The following is a 16,681-nucleotide window of genomic DNA, read 5'->3' as shown; positions in this document are numbered from 1 at the left end:
GAAGAAATGCCCCAAACTCTCTCCTCCCACCCTTTGATCTCCTGCTGTGTCTCCAGTTGGCACAGCTCAACAGGAAACCAGAAAGCAAGGGATCTGAGGTGATATAATCTGTAGAGATCAGCCTCCTGGGGCATAGAAGGGAAGGACATGGATCTGGGTGGGGGCAGGAGGAAAGCTGGTATGTACCCTTATTGTCAGGAAGTGATTTTTTCTTTAAACAGAGAGAGGCTGCTTGTCGCCAACGTCATTCTGCTCCCCCACCACCCACATCAATCATGGTGCCTGCTGTTTCTTGATGTTAATTTACTCATCTGTCTTTCTGCCTTTTTTGCCTCTCTAAGGTCTACTCTTTTCTATATGTCTAGCTTTTAAACTCTTCAAAAGAAAATCTGATGGTGTCACTCTCTAGTATTGGATAGAGTACTCATAGGACAGCCTGTAAAACCTGCCTTTGGGTTACACATTTGTCTCTGCTTCGATTAGTTACAAAGCAGGCTGGTCTATGGTGAAGGATCTCTCAAAAAAGGTTGTGGGTAATAGACTTGTGAGAAGAAATGGCTTGACTGGGAGCCACCTTGCATGCCCAATACATTGTCACTCCACTGCCACCCCAAGGTGACCATCCTTCCATATAAAGAATAATAATATCAATGTTAGGTTGTTGAGAGGGACTAGCTAATGCTCACCATTAGAGTCTACTAACACAAAACCAATTGCATCTGTCGGATACACCAAATGTGCCTGGCATTGGTATCTCTTCTCGTGTGATGCATTTTCAACTTCCTCTCCCAACAGCTGTTGTGTCCCAGATGTTGTGTTCAGAGTCTGGTTTATGAGCTCATGTTGTTCTGCTTCTAATCAGACTACCCATATTCATTTGTCCTCATAAAAAGTAAATGACTCTGTCAATGAGGTTCCTGATAAAAGGAACAGGGCATGATGCTCTTTGTTCCTAATCAGCTCTGCAAAACCTCCTGCGAATAGGAAATGAGTGTTTCCTGGCATTTTGGATTATGTTGAAAGTTGAATTTACAAAAAATCACAGCAACTGTGTGTTCGTAAGGTTTCAGGGTGGCCACCTTGATTGATTGGTGGCGGGGATTTTCTTCTGTCCCAATGCCCATTTCTCCCTGGTGGGGAGTCTCTTCTGAGTCACCTCTTCAAGAACAGATCAGTGGGACAACACCAGAGGAGTTACTGAGCCATCCCGGACCACTTCCCAGTGTTGGAACTCTCCACGATGGATGGTTCTCTGCATATCCTTTTCCCTCCTGAGAACACCCTTTCTCTTTCTCTCCATCTTGTGAAATTTGCATCCTTCAGTCTCAGCTCACATGCATCGTTCCATGAGATAGAGCTTAGGAGGGGAGGCTCTGTAGTCAGATCACTTACACTTTCTATCCAGTCAGCCACTCATTAGTTGGGCCATAGAGTCTTTATCTGTAACTATGGGATGGTAATTGGGTGGAGGCTGCATATATTAGTGGTGAAGCATGTAGGCAGCAGAGCCAGATTGCCTGGTTTCAAATGCTGGCTCAACCACCTCCTATTTAGATGACCTTGAGGAAATTAGTGAACCATTCAGTGCCTCAGTCTCTCCATCTGGAAAATGGAGGTCATAAGATCCGCACAGACTTGCCGTGAGGATTAAATGAGTTCATTAAAGAAAAAGCCTTTAGAGCAATGCCTCACACATGGTAATGTTTAATTAATGTTGTACTTTATTATTTTCTCTTTCATTGAATTGTAAGGATTAAGTAAAAGATGTAAAGCACTGGAATCATGCCTGACCCAAAGTCAGTTGTCAGTAAATGATGGTGGTGGTTGTTATGTTGCACTTTTCTTAGTAGTTTCCAACATGTCAGGGAAAGGCTGTCCACCTCCTGTGTTCCTACAGTATAGACGTCATACCTCGAATAGCATTTTTCACACTATCGCTGTTTGGATTCTGTCTTCCATATTGGACTATGTGGTCCTTACAGGCAAGGGTTAACTAATAAGTAAATGTTTGAAATTGCTTGATGTGAAAAATTGGTATACCTTGGTAAGGTTTTTGTTGCTAAGCTAGTCGAGATTGACACTGGTACCTTGTCAGTGGAAATTCTTTGATCAGCAAGAGGCCAGCAGCAGATGGATTGACTTTGGTTTGGGGTGCATCTGTCTCTGCTCATTAGCACCTATGGTTTACCAAGTATGTGGTCTGAACATGAATCCTGGTGCTGAGAGTTGGTCTCTCCCTATTCTTTAGGTAAGCTATACGCAGTGTTTGAAATGAATGGTGTTGAGTGAGACTTGGGGCCTCTCCTTTTTGCTCCCATTTATGTGAAGCCTTTTTCTTGGTTTCAACTATAGTTTTCATACCCTTGACTCAAGTTGGAACTCTACCACCACAAAGTGTGGTAGAGTTTTTGGTTTTCCTGATGTAAAAAGAAATATAGCTTTGTCTGACATGAAATGGTTTGGCCTATGCTTGTGATATGTTAATGACTGTGAAAGAATTGACATCAAACAATGATTTACTTCAGAAATTGCTGTAGTTTGGCTGAAATGATGCTTTCAGTCAACACTCCGTGTCAACCTGTCGTTCCGACTTGCTGGTAAACATCTTTGCAGGTGCACACACATGACAAGTGCACCGCGAAATGCCCCATGTGAGTTCGTGGTTGTCATATTAGTTGGAAGGGTGCACAGACGCTATTTTTGCAGTCTGGGTCATAAGTGTATGTTATACATCGGAATAATCGTTAACATGAGTTCATATAGATAGTAAATGAATGAATGTTATATTTCTGACAAAAGAGAAGCATAGACTACTTTTGAGGTTACTTTTGAGGTTTAAGATGTATTATAACCTACACTGCGTGTGGGAGGGGGATTTCTCCAGTAGAATTTCTCCATTATATTTATTATTTCAGACTAGATTAAAATCTTAAATACGTTGGCTTTGTTTGTTGGTGAAAAGTTGGTTCTTCGTCTCTTCTTAAAAAGCATTTGTAGGGGCGCCTGGGTGGCTCAGTTGGTTAAATGTCCCACTCTTGATCTTGGGCTCAGGTTACCATCTCACAGTTTGTGAGTTTGAGCCCCTTATCAGGCTCTGTGCTGATGGCCCAAAGCTTGCTTGGGTTTCTGTCTCTCCTTCTCTCTGCCCCTCTCCTGTTTGTGCTCTCTCTCTCCCTTAAACTAAATAAATAAACTTAAAAAAAATCATTTGTAAACATCCTTAATTTTATCTTAGAGTATTTATAGCTTTTGGTGGGTTCTATTCAGAAGTCTCTGGATACATCCAAATATGCTCTCTGTGGCGGTGGCAGATTTAGCTGTTCTGGGGGATGTGCCTTTAACTTACAGAAAATTCAGGCTTGTGTGTTTTGCATTCAGCAGCTGACCAATTAGCTTCTGTGCAGTTTAGCCAGTATGTTGTGATGCTTTATAATATCTTTTGTCCAAACCTAGAGCTTGTCTCATTCTGGGTTTGGATTGTCTGCTGGTCTACCAGCTGTGCTCATTGTACCGTGCTGGCCCTTTGAGTTTCCCCAACCCAGCTGTGCCTACTGCTGTTTGCTTAGGCTCTGTGGGAGAAAGGCTGTCATACGGCAGATTAAACAGATGCTGGGGTTCTATCCAGATTCTACTATTTGATGCCAGTTTTTAGTACATTTGTGTGTGGCTTGTATTTTTAATTTCCTCTATGTTATGATATTTTGAAACCTTAAAAAAAAAAAACCTTTCTGGCTAGGGAGAGACTGTCCCTCCCTGGGCGAGCCAGTTCTTAGAGATAGCAAAGGACTCTAGGGGAACATGCCTTTGATGAGAAAACTCACCTATCCAGAGACACATCTCCTCCATCTGGCTCATTCACACCAAACCAACATCTCTCCTGCCCTCAATAACCCCAGGGCCCAGTACCAGGTAATGAGAGACCACTGCTATAGGCTAAGGCCCACTGGAATTATTCACACGAGCCAGTCCTAAACTGTTGACTCTGCCCTGCTTTGCCTTTCCCATGGAAACCCCAATAAAGACTCTGGCCTAGATTTCCCCCTCACTCCTGCTTTGTGCCTCCTGAACACCCTGAGGCTTCCCCACGTGGCCCCGTATGGCCAGGACCTGTGAGCATAACAAACTTTTGTTTTCCTGAACATCTCCTGTGTCTGCTCTTTATGGCCACACTGACTGACCATCACACAAAACAGCACAGAACAATTTGTATTTTCACCAGTAGTGTCAACATTTGAGGGGCACATGTTGGAGTCATTTAAAATTGACCATCCTGGGACACCTGGGTGGCTCAGTCCATTAAGCATCTGACTCTTGATTTGGGCTCAGGTCATGATCTCATGGTTTGTATGATCGAGCCTGGCGTTGGGCTCTGCCCTGACAGCATGGAGCCCTACTTGGGATTCTTTCCCTCTCTCCTGTCTCTCCCTTCCCCCCACCTCAAAAATAAATAAATAAATAAATAAACTTTGAAAAGTAAAATAAAATTGACTATCCTTTTGCTTCCATATACATTTCCTGTGACCGATGATGGATCACCATTTGTCATATATATCTTCACACAAGGGTGTCGCTAAATGTCCTGGGTTCATATCTTGTCTTATGGTCAGGAAGGTCTCCTTCATCTCTAACCCAATTCCTTCCTATTGCTGCCCAAAGCAACCGATTTTCTCTGTGTCTCTGCCTTAATAATTAATTTTCTAAAAGTAATTGAGATTCATTTCAACCATGCCAACTCCAGACCATTTATCTAGGTACTGTTCCTCCTCTCAAAATTGCAAATGCAGCAGAATTTCCTGGGCTCAAGATGTCGATAAGTGTTCAAAGAGCACAGCCTCAAACTTGAAAAGAATATCAAGGGATTAAAAAATAGCAATAAGTACATTCTGACTACCACTTTCCTAAAAGCTCCATTTCTGCACTGAGTTGACTTCGAGAGAGTTGGGTCTTTTTTTTTTTTTTTTTAACAATATGATGAGGAAAACACTCATTAAAAGTAAAGTAAGACTTACGATAAAGTAAATCTTTAAAGTAAGACTGCCCTAGGATCATGTTGGCTCCTGTCACTTACTGCCTGTCCTATCTTAAGGCAGTTATGTCCCTTCTCTGAATCTCAGTTTCAGCATCAGTAAAATGGGGATAATGGTAGCTGCCTCATGGTATTGTCATGAAGATCAAATGACATTTTCAGATGGAAAATACTTCCCAAATGGTAGCTATTCCACAGTGTGGTTTCTCTCTGCTGGGCTTGTTAATGTAATGTGACCGTTATGCTATACGGTGACAAGTAGACTCCATTTAATTATTACCAAACCACGTTAATAAAATCCGAGTTTGTGGCTGTTTAGACAGGGTTGAGCAAAAGTTTATTATTATTATTATTATTTTTTTTTTTTTACTAAGAAGGGATTTGCTGAGCAAATTTTTCTGTCAACTGGAATGGAGATAGGGAGAAAATCTAAGCTACTTACAGCTTTTAAAAATTGCAATAAAGAGAAAGAATTAATTAAAAACACCCATTATCTAAGTCATTGAAAGGGTTGGGGAGACAATCTATTTAGTGTTGCTTGCCACTGATTCGTGTGCAATTAGTTTCTGTCTTACAAAGGCATGCCTCATTAAAACTAGTCTGTATTTCAGACATCTCCTCAATTAAGATGTGTTTTCCTTTCAATTAATCTGAATCCATGAGTTTCTCTGACACTGCAGAAATGGAACATTGAGTCAAGGTAAAGTGCTATCTATCCATCCTGAAACTGTGGGAAAGACCTTCATTCACTAATGCTAATTTACATTGCATTTACTTTACACTATACTTATGCTAATTATTGCTGTACTCCCATTTCCTAATCCTTCATTAATTCATCGAATATTTATTGACAGTCAGTCAGTGACCTGGCACTCATTAACAGAAGACTTTTTCTTCTGGCATCAGTGAAAGAGATAAAGCTTGCTTTCTCTAATAGTGAATGTGTGCAAGTCTCGATCAGATCTAAGCACTGATAGATGCAGGTTTAACAAGATGTTGAAAAATGACTTCTCATGCACATTTTTACTCTATCCTTTCAATGAATAAGGACAAGACAGGAGTTAATTATTTGACATCCATAAGTGAATGCAGGAATGACCTCACCCTTTGGCAAGGCCAGACAGACTTGGGATGGGGGGTGATCACTAGGTAATTACCGGGGATCTGTAGGGTCATGTGCCTCTGCTCTGCACAGGTTGAAAGTCTGACCTCAGCCTCAGGCTTAAGGATACACTACAGCTCATTGTCATTATTAAGACGTTTTCAGGATGCAATTACTTACTACATGTTTCTATTGGCACTTGCAAATTTTTACAATTATTCCTTTGCTAAGAAACGATTAGAAATGGCAGGACTGAGTTGGATTGTGTGTTTGTCTGCTCATCCTGATGTTGCAATTTTGATCTTTTCTTCACAATATTATCCAAATACATATAACCTGAAAGCTCCCAAAACCTTCAGTGACCTCTTGATGATCAGTTCTCAATACTCATCCTACTGGACTTTGTAACAGTGTTTGATACAGCCAATCATTCCTTTCTTCTTCTTCTTAAATTTCCTCTATCATTTTATTTATTAAAAACATTTTCCCCTCTGTCATTTTAATTACTTGAATTCTGTTGTAAACTCTCAACTCTTCAGTTTTATGCTAGACCCATCAAAATCTTATCTGACCCCTTGGCTTCATGAAAAGAACACGTTAATGTCATTCTTAAGCAAAATTTTTTATTTTTGTGTTTATTGCTGTTAAGTAAATATAGTCCTGTCCCCCTGTGTCGGTGCTCAAGGAGTGTTTGTTAAATTCGGGGGTGACTGTGGAAATTGGGTTTTGCAATCATCCTCTATCTCCTACTTTATCATTATACCTTAGTTGTCTGAAATTCTTCACCTATTTCACTTTTTTTCTATCTTGTAGTTTTCATAAGATTTTTTCTAATTATTATTAATTTTGCTTCTTTGATGTGGGTCCACTTCTTTGGTCTAAGCATCTTTAACTTTTCCCCTCTCCCCATTTCTCTAATTCATTTACTTCCAGATCTTCTTTATTCTTTTAGAAATCTTTGAGACTTCGACAAGTTTTTTTTTTTTATGTATATAGTCTGTTACTTTTAAAATTTTTTAACGTTTATTTTTGAGAGAGAGAGAGAGCAAGCGAGCATGGGGGAGGGGCAGAGAGAGAGGGAGACACAGAATCTGAAGCAGGCTAAAGGCTCTGAGCTGTCAGCACAGAGCCTGATGCGGGGCTCGAACTCACAAACTGCGAGATCATGACCTGAGCCGAAGTCGGACGCTTAACTGACCGAGACACCCAGGTGCCCCAATCTTACTTTAAAAATGGTTTCCTTTTTCCCAGTCAGCTCGCCCCTCTGTTCTTGTGGTGATACTTGCACTTACTTTAGCTTTGTCTAAGTTTGAGGAAAAAGGTCCAAGTTGATTCTTATCTTCTTAATGTGTACTTAAACCTTATCTCTTCTCTTTAGAGGCAGCTTGTAAAGCCTATTTTTGTCTCCACAGTTTAAAAACCTGACAAATAGGCATGGTTCTCATTCCCTTCTCAACCAAGATACTTGAAAGTGCAGTTCCAGGATGCTGCCTCCATTTCATTACTCCTGTCTTCTTCTAAGCCCTTTGCAATCTGGTTTTCACTCTCATCATCTCATGAACCCGCTCTGAGAAAAATTCATTTCTGGTTCTCTCTTGTTCCTTTGAGTACTCCTCTCCCTCAACTCCCTCCTTTCCAAAGCTCTCTACCCTCTTTAGCTCCATGATGCCATTTTCTCTAGAGTTTTCCCTCCTGCAGTCCTCTTGCTCTTTTTTGGACTAATCTGTGGGCTTCTTTTCCTTTGCTGTCTCTTTAACCCTTACTCCTCTCCAGGCTTCATCCTTCCTCCTCTGTTCCTCTCACTGTGCATAATCTTTCATCCTGGGGGAATTCACCTACTCTTATTCATGTCACTACCCCCTCCCCAGGACTTTGTGCTATTTCCTCTACCATGAATGCTCTCCTGCTTTCTCTCTCTTACTCATCCTTCAAATGAGTTACTACTTCCTCCAGGAAATTTTTCTTCAGTCCATCCTTTGGACAAACCGTCCCCTCTACTGTGCCCCTGGAGTATGCTTGTTGACGCCATTATCACAGCACACATTACATTATAAAGAAATTATCGGTGATTTCCTTAAGGGCAGGAACCGTATTTTTGTACACTTGTGCCTGATACAGAACTCAAGAGCTTCTTTGAAGCTTCTCTCTGAGTGAGATGCAACCCTCTTCATCATCCAGCTGAGATTGTACTTCAACTCAAGATAGATTTTTAAAAATTATATTCTAGATCACTTTTTCTCTTGTGAACTTTCTATGGTATCTCTCATAGGCCTTTCATTTGCGAACTAAATCCTTTTGATCCATTTCCTAATTCAGTCAAGGTCACTATCATATATTTACATGCTCTAGCTATGGTTTGACTTTAACCATCACCTACCTATATGATGGCTCCTAAATCCTTTCAGCAGCCCTTGTACTGTCCCAGAGTGTTTCTGTACCTCCTGTCCCTTGCATGCAAGTATTTCTTATCCTCATGCTATGGAGTTTCTGGTGCCTTGAGGTGTCGCCAACACCCAGGACAAGTTATTCATTGTTGAGGAGAAGGGAACTACTTTCAAGTCCCTCATTTGGATATAGTGTGTAGGCTGGGGGAGGGGAGCAAAGGTGGGTGCTAGTGAGGTCAGCATAGGAAAGCAGTGGCAGGGTGAGAGGGGGTTTTACCAGTTTGCTGTGGCTGCTGTAACAAAATGCCACAAACGTAGAGACTTACAAACCACAGTTATTCTCGTACACTTCTGGGGGGGTCTCAAGTCTGAAGTTAGTTTTAAAGGATTAAAATCAAAGTGGAACCAGGATAGTTCCTTCTGAAGGCTCTGAAGGGAGAATCTATTTCCTTGCCATTTTCAGCTTCTAGAGGCTCCTAGCTGAAAATTGGCTCCTGGCTGCATCTCTGCTTCCACTGCTTTAACTCTGATGCTTCTGCCTCCCTCTTATAAGTACCCTTGTGACTACATTGGGTCCATGTGAATAATCCAGGATAATCTCCCCATCTGAAGATCCTTAATTTAATCACATGGGTGCTGTCCCATTTTCTGTATAAGGTAGCGTTTCCAGGTTCTGGGGATTAGGGCATGGACGTATTTGAAGGGCATTATTCAGCCTACCATGTGGTCCTGAGTCAGGGTAGAGATAGAAGCAAGAGTGTTTCTGCAATGGAAGGAGATGCAGAATCCTTGATTTTTAGCAGGTGTGAAGGTCAATGTGTGTGTGTGTGTGTGTGTGTGTGTGTGTGTGTGTGTGTGTGTGTGTAGGTGTAGAGAGAGGGGGATGTCCTAGAAGAAAAACAGTTGCTATCGGTGCTGCTTCTAGATAATACAAAACTAATGTCAAAAGGAAAAATTCTACATCATTTTTTGCATGAGAGTAATAAACCTTAGAGTCACTTATATGAACTGCCTATGATTTATGCCTAAATATCTGATGGCAAAATAATATTTTCCAATTAATTAACTGGCTACACTATCATCATTTAAGTTTTGTTTTAAAACAGTGTGCTCGGGTGTCTGGTCCTCACTCTCACAAAGCCAGAGGCTTTGAAGCTGGGCTTCAGGACTCTGAGCAAAGAAGAGAGAGATGTTTATAGCATGCTTTTTTCTGTTGCATCCTTTTCTTTAGAGGGAGCTGTGGTTAAAGGAAATAACGTGTTAATGGTGAAAAAACAAAGGTAGAAATTCCTTCATTTGAGACACTCGATGACTACAGAGAATGCACATACATTGAAGTAGATGGTCTGCTAACAAGGCAAATGGAATTAAAAGAGTCATTGGAAGATGTCTAAGTTTAGTTTCTCCTGAGAAGCAAATTTTGGGATCTGGATTTGAGTAGGCAAATACGGATGTGATTACTTTAGAATGTCTCCTGTTCTAGAGTTGTGTGTAGAAGGCAGCCACATATTTAGCCATCAACACCAAACTTCCACTGGCCAAGAATCAAGATGGCCAAGAACCATCCCTGGGCTTTTCTCCTCCGTGCTCCCTGGCTGCCCCGTGCTCTACTGTAGACTGTAGATCTCTGTAGCATTGGAGAAGGCCTGGAAGCAGAAAGTCAGAAGACACCCAGGGGCATGACTAAGGGGGCACTGCCAGCCCCAGAGGAGTCTGCACTCCCCTCCATCTGCCTTCCAGCCATAACTGAAAGCAGAAGGCAGGCAGGATGTGAGCAGGGTGCCAAAGACAAGAGCTACAGAAAAATCTCTTCTCAAACGCTAGGTAGTATGCACTGAGGACCCTGTGATGGCCATCTGTTTAACAAGAGAAAGATGTCAAGTTTCCTAATGGAACAGGACTGGGCTGTGAGTGAGGCAGTTATGGGGTCACACTCCATTAATATAGCTGTCACCTCCCCAAGCCTCCGTTCCTCATAGTAAAATAAGAACAGTTTCTCCTTTTGAAGATTGTTATGTCAAGTAAAAGGGGTAATATATGCAAAGTGCTTTGCATGGTGACAAGGATATGTCTATACCCATAAATGAGAGTATTTGTGCTAAAAGGAAAATGGAAGAGACGAGAGGAAGAAGAAGGGGAGGGAGAAGAACAGAGGGAGAGGGGTAAAGAAAGAAAAGAGAAGGGGCACTTAGGTGGCTCAGTCAGTTAAGCGTCCGACTTCAGCTCAGGTCATGATCTCGCGGTTTGTGAGTTCAAGCCCCACATCGGGCTCTCTGCTGTTAGTGCAGAGCCCACTTCAGATCCTCTGTCTCCTTCTCTCTGCCCACCCCCACGCTTGCACTCTCCCTCTCTCTCAAAAATAAATATATTTTTTTATTCTGTATTTATTTTTGAGAGAAAGACAGTGAGACGGAGTGTGAGTGTGGGAGGAACAGAGAGAGAAGGAGACACAGAATCTGAAGCAGGCTCCAGGCTCTGAGCTGTCAGCACAGAGCCCAACGCTGGGCTCAAACTCACAAACCGCGAGATCATGATCTGAGCTGAAGGCAGATGCTTAACCAGCTGAGCCACCCAGGCACCCCATAAATAAACATTTTTTAAAAAAAGAAAGAAAAGAGGAAAGAAAAAAGAAAGGGAGGAAGGAAAGAGGAAGGAAGAAAGGAAGGATGGAAAGAAGGGAAGGAAGGAAGGAAGGAAGGAAGGAAGGAAGGAAGGAAGGAAGGAAGGAAGGAAGGAAGGAAGGGAGGGAGGAAGGAAGGAAGGAAGGAAGGAAGGGAGGGAAAAGAAAGGTTATATTAATTGTCACCTGAGGCATCTGCTACAAGAAAAGCCACGCATGTTCATAGTTCTTGCTAAATAATGTCAGTGACTATTTCACAGCTCAGGACACAAAGTCTTGCACATGTTTCACTAGAGTCCTGAGTCTAGATCTCTTTTGCTTCCCACTTCAGTTCCTTGGTATTCCTCTGATAGAGCGTCTGACTTGAGATGCACTCTCTCCACTCAGGGTCGCTTCAAGGCTGCCAACATGACCTGACTAGCCTTGAGAACAAAGGCCTGACCCTCATCCATTGGAGGTGTGTTGGTGTTTCACCCAAAGGATAAGTGAACTGTTACAGGTCAACAGCCAGGTTCTTATTTAAAGTCTAAATCACCACTGGGCAGTAATTTTTACCTTGGGATGGATTTTGCTTGTTTACTGGTCCTTGGAATACAGATAATTCATACTTACTCTGCCATAGACTGGCTGACCTTGCAGCCCACAAAGTAATTTGGTGGAACAGCCCAGGCTGGCCTCAAGCTCAGCTTTGCCAGAAACACTGGTGCTGGGGCCACAGCCTTCTCCTGATTATGACACTGTTAAGGAGTTTCTAGTTCACAAGGCAAAATCACTGGCAAAATCCCCCAAAAAGGAGGCGCAAAAGATCTGCAACAGAGACAAATACCAGAGCAGCAATATCACCACTTCCCTGGAGTAGAAAAATTCAAAGTAACGACCAAGGCAACTGATATCCTGGCTACAGAGGGGCACGTTCACTCATACCCCCACATACTCACACACTGGTACCAATGAGAGATGGTTTGGAGACAACTGTTTTGAGTTCTGTCTCAGGGAGATAGTGTAGAGCCAAGACTTCATAAAACTCAGTGGGCTGAATGGTGCTAATTCATCCTGCTGCACAGCTTTCGTGTTCCCTGAGGGAGGTGGCACACTTTGATGAATCTGGATCAGGGGACTTGACTTCTCCTGACTTACTAAACCAGATGCATGGACCCTCTTCTGCTTCCTATTTAGCATGATGTAGGAGGAGGAGGACCCTCTGATCATGGGGAAAGGGCAGACTTGAAGGATGGGAACGCACAGGGCCAGGTGCACTGTGAGCTCAGCAGCTTGGAACCCTACCATTTGGCCCACATGGTCAAACGTTCTTGCAAGATTTTCAGGAGAAGGAGATTTTGACTATAATTGGTTAAGAGTCATGGTCTCCGCATCACGACTGCATTTACCCTCATGTGTGAAAACACTGGTGTAGCCAGAGGTGACTTTAGGATCAGTCTAAGAGGAAGCTGAATTGGGGATGCATTCTGTTTAAAGTTTAATAAGATATATTTATGTGGTTTACAGTCACTTCCATGTATACATATATCTGGTGGTTAGTTAATAAAAATATGTGATTATGCTAAGGTATTTTTCAGACTTTGGAACCATCTGTTCCAGGCACTCGTTTTAGCAATTCTCACGGAGAAACTCCCCTTATTTCTTTACATGGTATAGGGGGAAAAAATAAATCATAACACAGTTCGGAATGTGGGAATCCTGGATTATGAACGTGGAAACTAGCACCACTACCCTTAACTCTATCCATTCCCCAAGGATCTCTGTCTCCACCGAATCCCTAACCCTAACCCACCTAACCTGGCGATGACACCAGTGGCATTTTTAATGATTTATCCCACACTCAAAATTGTGGCTCACAGGAGGACAGTGGGAGGTATTAAAGCCGAGGTCTTTGGAGTCAAATGCTGGCTCAGCCACTTGGTAGAGTGGGAGCTTGGGTGTGTTATTTAACTTCTTTAAGCCTGGATGTCCTTAAGGCTTGTCCTTAAGGGTTTTAAAATAGGAATAGGCACTCATGGAGATGGTTTCAAAGATTAAATCGGATGACTCCTATGAAGAGCTTAGCTCAGTACCAGCACATGGTTAGTGCTCAATAAAAATTCTTTACTCCGAGACTTTTCAAACCACATTCGTCCTTTAATCAGCTCCTGTGGTCACAGAGAGCTTTGAATGTAATCATCAGGAATAAACTGAGACTCCCAGAGCCAGGAAAAAATAAAAAGTTTATTGGAAGGATATTAATAGCTTAAAGAGCCGAGGGAAGAGCTGGCCAAACAGGCTTTGGGGAAGACAGGAACCGGGGCAACTGGGGGTCTCAGAAGCAAGAATACATAAACCATCCTTCTGAGATGCTGCTGCTCCGGAGAGCACAGCTTCCATTCCTTCTTAGTCTTGTCTGCTGTCGGTTTAAATGCCCAGGAGGGAGAACCAGCTGTCCTAGCTTGGCTCGGGCCCTCCTCTGTGGTCAGAGGAGTAGATGTCTGGGCTTGGCTGCCCCATTAAAGCCACAGGGAGCTAGGGGACAGTTCTATAAGGTCAGAACACCGGAGAGACAAGATTACCTGTACCCCATGGACCTCTTGCTAGTTGTCCCTAAGGACCTGCGAAGCAAATATCTTTTGACTTTGGACTTCTTTGTCAAAATGTAATTGCCTTTTGTAATAACCCAACATCATTTCCTCCCATCTTTACAGGTAATCATTCCTGATTTTGCATGACTTCTATAATGATTATTCACTCATACAGTCACTTATAAATATTTGTTGAGCACCTACTAGTTGTTTACCTCAGTGAACCAAAGAAATCCCATGCCTTCAAGGACTTACCCTCTAGTGGGAGGAGACAGACAGGCAAAAATAAACAAATATATGACATCAGGCGAGGATGGTGTGAATGACCAAGTGCTAGAGAGAAAAACCATCAGAAGGGAAAGGAAAGAGTAAGGTGTATGTGCAGGTATTGTTCACATCAGCTCTTCAAGTTCCTGTGCGTCTGTCATCCAAATGTTCACATTTTGATGATTTTAGTTGTTTACTTGTCTGTCATAAGTGACTAGCTGGCTTCTCCCCTCTAGGAGTGAGCATCTTAAAGGTGAAGTCATGTTGTTCATTTCCCTGCCTCATGGTGGATGCTCTGTAAATGTTGAAGGAATGGATAAACACACCCCTTGGAGTATGGCTATTGCCTGATTGTATCTTTCTGCTGGTGAACCAGCCAGCCATTTTCCCACACAGGGCATTGCAGGCGGCCTGAACAGAGGGGATGATTCCATCTAGGCTCTGCCCTTGTAGGCTCTCTGTAAATGTTGCTGACTGACCAGTTGACTAGGAAAGGCATTTGCTTAACCCCATTTATCCAATCTCTCTTCCCTGGAATCAGTTTTGTTTCTTTTTATTGTTACTGATTTTATTTTGTCATATCATGCTTTCTGAATTTAAGACCAGCTTTGAGCAAGAAATGGAAAAAAAAATACCTATTTCTCACAACTCGAGTCACAGAATCATGGCATCAGAATGAATCATAGCATCTGAAAGAAGCTTAGGAGAGCACCCAGCATTAAGTGAGGTTGGGCTATGAGGAACAAGGGCGATAGCAATGATCCTTTAATGGAAATTAGTATCCTATTAAATCTATTCCCTCCATACTTGATTTCCATATTTGCTGAAGTGGAGAGAACTAGATTAATCCTCATTTAAATACCCAGTCTAAAAGCAGGAAACAAGAGGGGCACCTGGGTGGCTCAGTCAGTTGAGTGTTCGACTTTGGCTCAGGTCATGATCTCGTGGTTCATGGGTTCGAGCCCCACGTTGGGCTCGGAGCCAGGAGCCTGTTAACGATTCTGTGTCTCCCTCTCTCTGCCCCTTCCCCACTCATGCTTTGTCTGTTTCTCTCTCTCTATCAAAAATAAATATTTTTTTTAAAAGCAGGAAACAAGACAATAGAAGCTTTAAAATATTCTTATTCAGCATTTGTGTAAAATAGAGCAGCACTGATGGCATGATTAGAGGTGGTCTCCACCATAGCAGGGTTCGTGGCTTTTCCCTTTAAACCATGAATGATCTGCCATTGACACAACTCTCTGGTTGCAGTGGTAGCTGTATTTATACACGGTCAGCTGTGTCGTGAATATATTTAGCTTATCCTAAATGCCCCTGAGAGGATGAATATCATCTGTTCCTAGTTTAATTGTGTTTTGGAGCATGGCACATTTTTTTTTTCCAGATGAATAAATATTAAGCCTTTTCCACTTCCTGAGGAAGGTTAGGGTTGGATTCTGATATTCAAATTACTAGAGTTATTAAATCAAATGAAAATGAACATGTAAAGGGCTATTCGATTCTATTTATAAGTCCTTGTCAGAATATGCTGCTCAGTGAAAATGGTATGTTTTGGCATCCAAAAAAAACTAGATATCAACACTGAGACCAGAAACCATTGTAATCATCATTAGCATGAGTGGATGGTATAGCTGACAGATAGGATGGTTAGAAATAGTGGTGTTGATAACTAAACAATATCCTCATACAACATGTAAAACACCTCAAAGCAGTCTGTATCTGAATGCGCTCAGACTTTCATATCATAAACCTTGAAATTTTTAGATGCAAACCAAAATATATAAGGTAACTATTTTAAGCACTGACACCATAAAAAAAAGGATTTGCCTCAGGCTTCCGAAAAAAACCAAATTTGGCCAGCTGTATTTATTTGCTCATAAAGCATAAACTTCCTGATTGGGATCCTAAAGGAAAAGAAAGGACCAACTTGAAATGGATGTCAGGGATTTTAGAGTTATTACATGTACTTTTCTGTATAAAGAGACCTAGTCTTGGGAAGCAACCACTGAGATATATAGCCTTTATTGTATGTCAAAGGGACGTACGATATGTATGAACATACAATATTGTATGTTAAAAGGGACAAATTATATTAACTCTTTGGTAAAGCTTCTACTTCTGCTTTTAGTATATTTAATTCTCTGTTAAATGCTTGGAGGAGTAGGAGTCCTTGGTGTATTGACTGAGATATATTTTGCAATGATTGGTATACCATCAAATACAAAGAAATTGGTAGAATGTTATATTTTTTTCTACCATGCCATTTGGAACACCTTTTTCTTCTTGAATTATTATAGTTTTTTAAATAACAGTGGGAGGATATTTAGAAACTCAAACAATTGCACATTTTGGTATTTTATTCCTAATAAAAGTGATACTTGATATTTAAGAATTCAGTGATATGTGTTGGGACTTTTTACCCTACATATTTCCTAAGAGGGCTTTGACCCCATTGATAGTTTGGTTTTGAAACTATATTAGCTAGATTAATTAGATTTTCTAGACTGGTACACCCAGAGGTACTAAGATGCACTCTTTTTCCCCAGAGAGTGGTTGCAAATGCCAGAAATAAAATCTGAGAGAGCACCCCTCTCCCATGTCCATTGGCAGTGGGATTCAATAGATCACAGCCCTCCCTTGAAGTCTTCTTAATCAAACCTGCTTGGCTAGGCTCCTCACAGGCTAAACCCTTTGATTAGTCCTTTCCTCTGA

The 16,681-nt window shown here is 41.8% G+C and overlaps 1 protein-coding gene across 2 annotated transcripts in view; it reads left to right on the top strand.

Annotated features, from left to right (window-relative positions):
• Positions 1 to 16,681, top strand: part of NCALD (neurocalcin delta) — a 397,251-nt gene that overhangs the window by 193,314 nt on the left and 187,256 nt on the right. The window lies entirely within an intron of this gene.

Source organism: Neofelis nebulosa, chromosome 14 (assembly GCF_028018385.1).
Source record: "Neofelis nebulosa isolate mNeoNeb1 chromosome 14, mNeoNeb1.pri, whole genome shotgun sequence".
Classification (NCBI taxonomy): domain Eukaryota; kingdom Metazoa; phylum Chordata; class Mammalia; order Carnivora; family Felidae; genus Neofelis; species Neofelis nebulosa.
Note: the sequence above shows the minus strand (reverse complement) of the source record. Positions and strands in the feature narration are given on the sequence as shown.